This window comes from Coturnix japonica, chromosome 13 (assembly GCF_054131305.1).
Source record: "Coturnix japonica strain WE chromosome 13, WE-NBRP24, whole genome shotgun sequence".
Lineage (NCBI taxonomy): Eukaryota > Metazoa > Chordata > Aves > Galliformes > Phasianidae > Coturnix > Coturnix japonica.
In genome coordinates this window covers 12,190,943-12,200,864 of record NC_140675.1, presented here as the reverse complement: position 1 = coordinate 12,200,864, position 9,922 = coordinate 12,190,943, and positions in this window count along the sequence as shown.

Below are 9,922 nucleotides of genomic sequence, written 5' to 3'. Positions count from 1 at the left end.
CCTAAAGTATACTTAGATTTTATATGTGCAGTAAACACTGAGCATGCCTTGGGGCCAGTGGGACTGCCCTGCTCCAGGGTAAAAGTGGGAGGTCTATAGGAGTTTCTCAGCAAACAACCCTCTTGCTGCATCTAGGCAGGAGAAAGAACCTAAGTTTGAGTCTCAGTTGTTGCCAAAGGGAGGTGATGGCTGGAAATGCACTGGGCTTTGAGCTTACTGGGATGGGAAGGATGCTCAGGTTGGCCAAGTTGGGTGTGATTTGGGGGAATGGAGAAATAGGGCTCCGTGCTGTTAAAGCAGCACAACCAAGCCCTAAAACTGAGCTGTTCCGTGCATCCAGCGCTGGATGCTGCCCATGCAACCTAAAATCAGCTGCTGAGACAGCATGGAGAGCGGATGGCAGCAGCTCAACCATGCGGGGAGCCTGGAGATGGGAAGACATGACCAGACAGAAGGAGTACAGCCATCCGAAGCTGACCCACAAATCTTTCCCAGGCAACCTTGTCTGCCCTTGGGCTGCACAAGGATCTGCTTCCTAAGGGCACTGCCTCCTCCATAGACACCAAGTGGATGTTCAAACTTCTTTAATGGGACATCTCAGCCACAGGAAGGCAGAGTGAGGATGTGGGATGCTGTGCACTGGAGGTTCATGGCAGCTGGGCAGGATGGGCCATCCTGGATAATAAGAAGAGATTGTTAACCCTGATTTTTCCGACTGGTCACACAATGTGGGATGGACAACCAGTGCCCACCAGCTCCCAGCCATTGCTGCTTGGCCAGACAGCTCCATCCCTTCTCTCACACAGAGATTTTTGCTCATAATGTAGAAAAATCACTGCCAGCTCCTCACTGCAATCAGCACAGGTAGTGATGGCTGGGCATGAGGTGGGAGCTCTGCACGTTTAATTTGTCAGGGGGAGACTGAGAGGTGACTTGATTACAGCATTTGTCATGGGGAGAAAACACGAGTCCAAGGAGGTAACTTAATCTACCGGGGAGAGGCATAATAACAGCCTCTTCCTGGAAGCTGAAGCCAGACAAATCTGTCTTAGAAACAAGGAGTGATCTTTTAATAATGATTAGCTATTAGAACAAGCCACCAATCTCTGTCTCCTAATGCCTTTAAATCTGCACCAGATGCTTTTCTGGAATCTTTTTCTCTCACTGAGAAGCAAAGCAGGAGCTGTTGAGGAAGGTAACAGGGAAACCTCCCCACAACACAGGCTGCAGATTGGCTTCAAAGAGCCCCAGGGAGGGCAAAGGGAGGCCCTGCAGGGCTCTGCTGGGGGTGAGCAACTTGCTTCAGCTTTTGCTCTCATGCAGTGTTGACTCGCCCTGCAGCCCATCGTTTTAGTTGTGGAAGCATTTAATGATTCAGGAGTTGGCAGCTCCCCTAGGGACAGTTTGCCCTGCCTTGATAATTCCTCCCTCAGTGGCTGCTGGTGGCAGAAATCCCCAGGGAGCTGAGCTGAGGCTGGCACTGCAGGGAATCATCCCAGGGTGTTCGGTCCTCACTTTGTTTCTTCTCTGGCAATCTTCATTGTCAGGGCAGGAGCAGGCAGGGATGTCGGCCATCCCACAGGGATCCCCAGTGGGCTGGGAAGGGATGCTGTGCAGCCAGCAGGAAGGTTGGGGCTGTTTCTTAGATGGCAACCTCCACTTCTAATACTCGAGTTGTCTTTAATTGCTTAAACACTCTCTTCTCTCACCATTGTACTGCCTTTCTGCCTTTGAGTTCCAGGCACTCGAGAAGCTCTCTGTGCCCTGCAGAGATTTTTGGTCTTTCCATCTGTGCGGGCAGGAGGGTCGGTGAGGCTCTGCCAGCTCTGGGTTTGCACTGGGATGGGACTGATGAAGGTCAGTGTGCTGTGTGCTGGGCAGGGCTGGGGGTGCAGAGTCAGCTCCGTGGCTCCTTCTCCAAGGCAGGGGGATCTGTTGAATGGGCTCTGCTGTCTGGCAGCAGCAGCACTGCAGCTGCTTGGCTCCTTTGAGTCAGGCCAGCACCAGCCACAAACTCTATGAACCAAATCCCTTGCATTCCCTATCGCATCCTTCCCAGCACATTTTGGAGAGCTCTGCCCTGACCCCACTAGTAACACATCTGCATGCAGCCTGGATGCATCCTCCCTCCTGGCTGCCTCACATTGCTCAGCCCCCCCAAACTCCTCTGCATTTGCTCCATCACCCACCCAAACTGCCCCTTCACCAGCACAGGCAGCCAGGAGCAGCTCGGGTACCACAGGGCGATACCCAGGGATGCTCGCTTATAACCATAGCAACGGAGCAGCATCTCTGCTCTCCTGCCAACAATTTGCTTTTTCATCCTGCATTAAGGTGGACCCTCTCTGACTCCTTCCTCCAACAGAGCTCTCCCAGTGAGGGCTTTGTTCTGTGTCTCCTTGCACCACGTTTCTCTTCATCCCACGCTGTTTTATCCCCCTGTTATACAGGGGGGAACTGCCCCCAGCATCCTGCAGGGAGACCATAAGCACAGCGCCCAGGGTTTCTCCTTAACACACATTTATGAGTGTCAGTGGGACAAAATAAAGCATTTCCTTACACTTGTTGTTAAAAGGTCACCATCAAGGTTAAAATCTGAAATACTCTTTATTTATTTCTTTTTGTTTTAATTATTTGTAAAACGGCCTCTTTTAGAAACAGCACACTGGCTTCTTAATACAGCCTGAATGTAATTACCACCCATTAAGTACTTTGTTCACCTTTCACATTTCTCCCCGCTCAGGGAAGGCAAACACATGAGTCAGCGTCCCTTTTTCTGTCGGTTTTAGGCAGTTTCTGTGTGACAAGCCGTCATGAATCAGCACAACTCTGCCAAGTTCAGGTCGTAACCGACTCAGCTCCTGGAGGGACCGAAGGAGAGACTTCAGGGAAGGAACCCCCACATGAGCACATTTGGAGGCAAATCTGGCACAGTGGTGCTGCTTTAAGGGAAGACACGTGGAAGGGCTGCAGAAGGGATGGGAAGGGAAGAGGAGCTATGTCCGGAGCCCCTTCCCCAGGCATCTGATGCTTTCCTCTTCTTCCAGCTGGCATGTTTATTTTGGCAATACCTCATCGGTGTGTAATGAAGCCCTCCCTTCCTTTGCTGCCTGATGACCCCATGCAACTTGCTTGGGGCTGTCCCCTTCCAGAGCAGTACCCCTGCATGCTGTGCTGCACCACCCATAAGGGGACATCAGGGACATCACCAGGGTGCCAGCAACAGGGTGACCCCACCACCCCACTCCCTGAGGGCTGCCCCCCACCTGGTGGGCTCGCTGTCCATTAGGGTTCGTGGCTGACTCAGCCCCAGATGGTTGCTGTGAGCTCTTATATAACAGTGTGTTTTGGTGGGGGACGCGGTGAGGAGGTGGGCGCGGGGGCGAGGGAGGGAACAGCGCTAAAGATAAGCCTGGCAGTGCTGGCACTGCTTTGTCAGGGGAAAGGAGCTGGGGATCAGCATCCCTCTGCCACCACCCCAAATCTGCTCCCAGGTACCCACTGCCATCACTGCTTGGTCTGGTGCTGCGTCACCTCCCTAAAGCTATCCTCAAACATCACAGAAATCACCCTTCTTCCTTAAAACACTGTATTATTTTACTTTATTATTATATTTTATTCTGTCGTTTCCTTACCTGGGAGCACAGGGAAGTGGTTTTGGCTGCAGGGCTGCACCAAATGGCATAGAGCATCCTTCATCCCCACCTCACCCTTCATCCTCACCTCTCCCCCTCCCTCACCCTTGGCTGTACCACCAACCAGCACCGCAGCACGCGACTGTACCAGGAAATAATGATGCTTATTTCTCTTAAAGGGATGTTTTGAGTGACTTTTGACCTCTGTAGAAGTCTTCCTCTTTTGATCAGTTTACAGATTCAATGTAAATGCAGAGATGACCCTTTGGGTTGGTTTTTGGTTTTTTTTTTCAGTTTTCTCTTTTCTTCTCTTTTTTTTTTTTTCCCCCGAGGGATGGAGTTTTATTTTAGTGCTCTGGACATTTGCTAAATAAAAACGATTCTAACAGGAAGGATGTGCAGGGTGATGCTTTTTCTCATGCAGGTGCCTGGGAGGCTCAGGTTGTGGGATCAATCCCTGCAGCCCAATGCACCACACTGGGGCAAGGCCCAACCCTCAGCACTGAGGCTGACCATCAGCGAGGGGGTGGTTTTGATTTGGGTGGAACTGCCCTTCCCCAGCTCCAATGGGGACAGTCCTGGATTTATTCCCCAGGGCAGACCCTGAGATGGATTCCCACTGTCAGAGGGTCCCCTGGAGCAGCCCCCTGCCAGACACTGCCCACTGATCACTCCATCCATCAGCACCACAGCGATGCTGTGCGGAGGCGACAGCGAGAACAGGAGCTGGGTGTCAGCAGGAGGCAGTGCTCAGATGGTGGGGGGAAGTCCACTGCTCCTGATAATTAGGAGAAAGACTAAATAAATCTCATTGCGAAGACAATGTGGGGGAACAAGGAAGCTCAGTGCTGGGCTCCTGCCAGCAACGTGTTTGCAGAACGCTCCATCCCATGTTGAATAGGAAGAGAGGAACCTTGTCTTCTGACTAGGTCATGGTGACCAGGCTGCGATGGCCATGGTGACAGCAGGTGGTGGCACTGCTGGTCACAGCAGGGCACTGAGGCTGTTTGGTGTCCGACTGCCCCCACCCATGCTGGTCCCAGCATTGCTCCCCAGGGCAGGTATCCATCCCACAGCCCCCAGTACAGATACAGGTTTACACAGAGCAGGAATCTGGGGATTAGGCTGACAGAGTCCGACCAGCCAAAAATTGTTAAAAATCAGAATATCCTTCGCTGAAATCCAGCTTAAGAGTCAAACCAATCATCCAAACCATCTGCCTCGTCATTGAAGATAATACTACTTTTATTGTTTCCATAAGCTGATAAGCAGCTTTTCAGCAAGAAAAACCCTCTCTGCTGGGACATCGGCTGCAATGGGACGGCCCCACAGCACTGTGCAGTGACACTGGGATGTGCTGTATAGTTAGGGAGCCCGGAGTGGTGGTGGGCAATGAGGAGCTGCTTGTGCTCGGCTGCTGTCACCTACACAGATAATGGACTGCAATACCAGCTCCACTCCAAGACGTCCCCAAATGTCTCTGGAGTCTCTGGCAGCCGAGAGTGATGCGTGTCAGCCCTGTAACTGGAGCTGCCCCACTGCTGCCCACCTGACCTTCTCCCTGGAGTATTCTTAGCCCAGGCACAGCCACCAGCTTTTATCTGTGAGCTGTCCCCAGGCTTGGGCCGGGGTCAGGGAGGAAAGGGGACCTGTGTGTGATCATCCTGCTTCCCAGCGGATGGGCCATACTGGAGGCTTCCATTGCTCTGCTCCTGGCACGTGTCCACGCCCCATGTGTGCAGCCCGTCCTGCCTCTGCCATGGATGCAGCTGCTGCACAGGTTTCCCTCTTCCAAACCCTCTCCCCCTTCCCCAGGCCTCCTCTTGCACAGCCTCTCGGGATGAGGGCTCTAGTCTCATCATTTATAGTACCCTTAGCTGGCATCCTTCCTGGCATAGAATTAATGCCCTCTTGGCCCCTGGATTTCAAAACAGGGCATGCATGGTGATGGAAAGGTCCAAGTCACGTTGTTGCCCCCTGCCTGTGCGAAGTGGGACACGTGCTTGGGTTGAAGACATGTCAGGAGTGACAACTCACTGATGCCTGTGAGTCTGCTGTGAGTTGGATGGGCTCTGCTCTCCATCCCCTGCAAGGACCCTCCTGGCCCCTTGGCTGCTCTGTGCGCCCCCTGGTCCCAGCCCTCCCCACTGCCCAGAGCTCACCCTAGGGACCTGGCTTGCAGCCAGCATTGACTCCTAATTAGAGAAAGCTGCAATTAGTGGCACAGCCTTGGAGAAGTCCCAGCCTGTCAGTCTTGGCTGCCCCACAGCATTACTCCACAAAATCCCTGACACTTTCCCTAATAAGCCCAGAAAGGCACAGCGCTTTGAGGGGTGCACACAGCTCTCCCAGCAGCACCCCTGCGTGTGTGTGGGTAGCTCCATTAAATGGCTGCAGGATTTCATCCAGAAGAGCAGCAGAGCCATTTTCTATATGGAAGGGCTGAAAGGTGGTATCTGCAATTTCCCATGTGTGTGTCTGCATACTTTCTGTGTGCAGAGATGTGACACTTGTGCTGACAGTGCAGAGGATGGTGCTTTGCGCCCGCGTCCCTTCTGCTACGTTTCCAATCCTACAGAAGAACAGAGGCCCTTTGATCTCAGCTTCACAGGCATCCAAGCAGCTGAAAGGCACTGCTAGGGTCAGTCCCTTGGCACTGTGTTAGGCTCAATGCAAGCATTGCCAGAGGGGTCCATAGATTTCCATATGCCACAAGCCATAATGCAGCCCCCGGAGCCACAGCATCAACGTAAATCATCTGCTGTGTGCATGACAGCATGCCACACAACCACGCAGAGCAGCAGGGAGGGCAGGACATACACTGTGTCCCTGCTAGACATGGGAACTCGGTGCTGCTGGGCCAGCATCACTCCCTGCTCCCACCTTCTCTCCCTCAGCTCCTACTGCAGTGTGCTTGGCTCCCTCTGATCCATGTCACACCGCAGGGCTCAGGGCCACCCCAGCCCCACACATGTCCCTGGGCTTCTCGCACCTCAATGCAGCTCTGCTTCCCTGGGAGCTTCCTCTGCACGCTCCCCAGGCTTTGATTAACTGCAGGCTCTGCTCTCTCCACAGCCCCCTGGGAAATAAATGCCTCCGGTGATGTGCATCATTTCCAGCTGCCGGAGGAAGCAGGGGGTGAACGTGCTGGTGGTGGCCACACTTGTTGCTGAGGCTGTGGATGAGGCTGGGAAGGGTTCTGGAGGCAAAGTGCCCCTGTGCTGCTATGGATACTGGATCCAGTGTGGTGTCTGTGAATCTTACTGGCCACTGTGCACAGGGAATGCACCATGAACCCATGGAACTGAGAGGGAATAGAGGCAAAATCACCCCATGTGAGCATCCCTCAGGCTGGGCTGGAGAGTTCGCCCAGCTCCAGCCCCCAGCCCTGGTGTTCAGGTGCTTTTGGAGGCTTGAGCAAGAAGTTTGAATTTCTCCAATATGTCCCAGGGACTCTAAACATTTACTGCTGTGTTTGAGCATGCTGAGATTCGGCTGCTATGATAAAAGAGCTTGCTCAGGGTTATCTCAACCAGGAGATGGAGAGCTCCTCGAGGATAGCGAACTGGGCGCAAACTGGGATCAAACACATCCCACTATGGAAACCACATTGGAAGGAGGCAACCTCAGTGATATAGACTGGTTATTGGGAAGTTCTTTGTGTGTCACCTTGGTCACCTCCTTTAACTCCCATGATTCTATTTCACCATAAACTGGTTGCCAGGTCCTAATTTCAGTGTCAAGGCAACACCATAGGTTTTGACCACCATACACAGACGCATGCAGGGGGATGGGAGGATCAGAGATCCCATGAGCTGAGCAGAGAGGAGCAAACCCAGGCAGCAGAGCACGGTGCCCGGCCGCCAGCCAGCCTGCTCAGTGCTCCATGGAAGTGCACACGCGGCACCGGGACAAGCAGTGCCAAGCACCCCTCGGGCACCGTCACCTGATCTCTGCATCCCACTCCAAGCCTGGACAAAAATAAATCTGGGAGTGCTGCTGCGGAGCCACATTGGCAAGGTGTGGGCTGAGCCCATTGTCCCAGCAGTAGTGCTGGTTCCCAGTGAGCAATGGAGCAGTAATGCAGATATCCTCCTTGCCAGCCTCCTGCTGCTGAAAGACCATGGCCGGAGGTGCTCCTGCCCTGAAGCCCTCAGCCAAGCAGAAAACGACATGTTTTTTCCCCCCCGTGTGCATTATCTTGTTGATGGAAGGTTCCTTCCTCGTGGGCGAGGCTGAAGTTTCCACATGGGTTGTTTTTTTCACTGCAAGTTTTTGATTAAGTAGAAGGGAGAAAATGTCCTCACCTTCAATCTGGAAACAAAAGGATCAAAGCCAGCCCCCAGTTCTGGCTGGGCATGATGCCCCTCCCTGCTGTACAGCATCCTCTTGCTATGTAAAACTGGCATCTCCTTGCAGCTACCACATTGTTCCCAAGCACACAAACAAATGCCCATGGAAGGTTGTGCTGAGGCCAGACAAACTTATTGCAGTTGCAACTTATGGTGACACTTGGTCCTGAGGATACAAAGCAATGAGGTGGTGGTGGCTTAGGCAAGGACACCAAAGAGTCTCATTGCAATAAGGAAGACTGAGAACTTGGGATCTTTTCATTAATCAGCTGAGATATTCCTGGAGCAGGGAGATGCTGCACACTGGGCTGCCACATTCCCTTCTCCATCTGCAGGCCCCAGGCATAGAGCCCAGCTGAGCCCAGCACATTCCCACCTTCTTTGTGAAGGGTTGGTCACCAGAGCCTCCCACTAGCAGAACTTGGGATGCTGGCTTCAGCTGTACCTCTGGTGCTCCAGGAGGCCAAGTGTCTTCCAGAATAGATGGAGACATCAAAGTCCCATGCAAACATTCTCCTTCCAAACAGCCCAGCATGCTCTCACTGCATGGTATGGTGATATAGCAGGAGATACAGATCTGAGAAGAAAACAAAGAGAGGAGGCTGCATGAACACAGCCATCAGAAGACAGGAACCCAGCCCCTTGGCATCCCTTCCCTACTGCTACCCTTGCTCTTGAGCGTGCCTCCAGCTCTGTGTGGCTCAGCTCTATAAAATGCCCATCACCTGGTGCTCACTGGGCCCACCATGGTCACATGGATGAGGACCTGAACTTTGGGACATCCATCATTGCAGCATGCTGGGAAACCGGGAAGCAGTGGGGAAAGCAGCTCCCCTCATCCCACTGTGTTCATGGGACAAAAATCCTACGCAATCCCATGGAGCTGGCTTTGATTCCTCTTCTCCAAACCTGAATCCCCTCACCCTTCCCCAGGTCATACCTGGTTCTTCTGAAGGCGTCATGACTTCACTGCCTATTTATATCCAGCCCACTGCTAAGGAAAAGCAGAGTTGACACACGCTGGGTTTTGTAGAGAAAAAATATATATATATATATATATATAAATAATAATAAAGAAATAAAAGAAAAAAAAAGCCCCCAAAATAAGATAATAATTTAAAAAAAAGGCATTTTTCTTATTGTGTGGGAAAAGATCCACGGGTTGGGTTTTCTTTTTCTTCCCCCTTCACTTGGAGATCTCCCAAAGCAAACAAGTGCGGTTAACTGGAAAATAGGATGATTCACCAGTCCCCTGGGCAGATGGTACCCGGGTCCTCTATTCTCCAGCTCCTGGCAAAGGAAAATGCCCCCTATAAAACTTAAAATAGACGATCCTATATTCATCACGGGATCTGTTTTGCAAAGCCAGCATGTCTTAAGTGACCTCCTACATGCACCCACACTGTGTGGTGCTCAGGTCCAGTTTGGGATGTACAGGGACTGACTGAGGACACAAGATTCCATAGGCTGCACCCTGCCTGGAGGTGCCCAAAGCCTGGCAGGACGTGGGGTCACATCCCCAAATAAAGAGATGCAATAGCTTTGAGCTGCCCCAGGATCTGCAGCAAAGCTGCTGCCATGTGCCAAGGCGTCTCCTCTGAGCATCTGCCGTGCAGTGCCCTTGCTGTGGGGTGGTCAGAGGATGCTGACTCATGGAAATGCTGGTCAGGAGGTCCCTGTGGGTGAGTGAGCAGTGGGACCAGAGCAACACAGCGATGTTAATCTTCCCTGCAGCCTTCAGTGTGTGCCACTGGGAGACCATTTGCTTGGCAGTGTGATTCAGATCCCATCTGGAAAGTGCAGGGATCAGTTGCCCTTCCCCAAGATGGGAGCTACCCCCTCCTTCTCCCTCCCATGGGCAATGGGACTGATGGTTTATCCATCTTTATCTCATTCCCATTAGACACATCCACATGCTGAACTCTCACTCCAAGG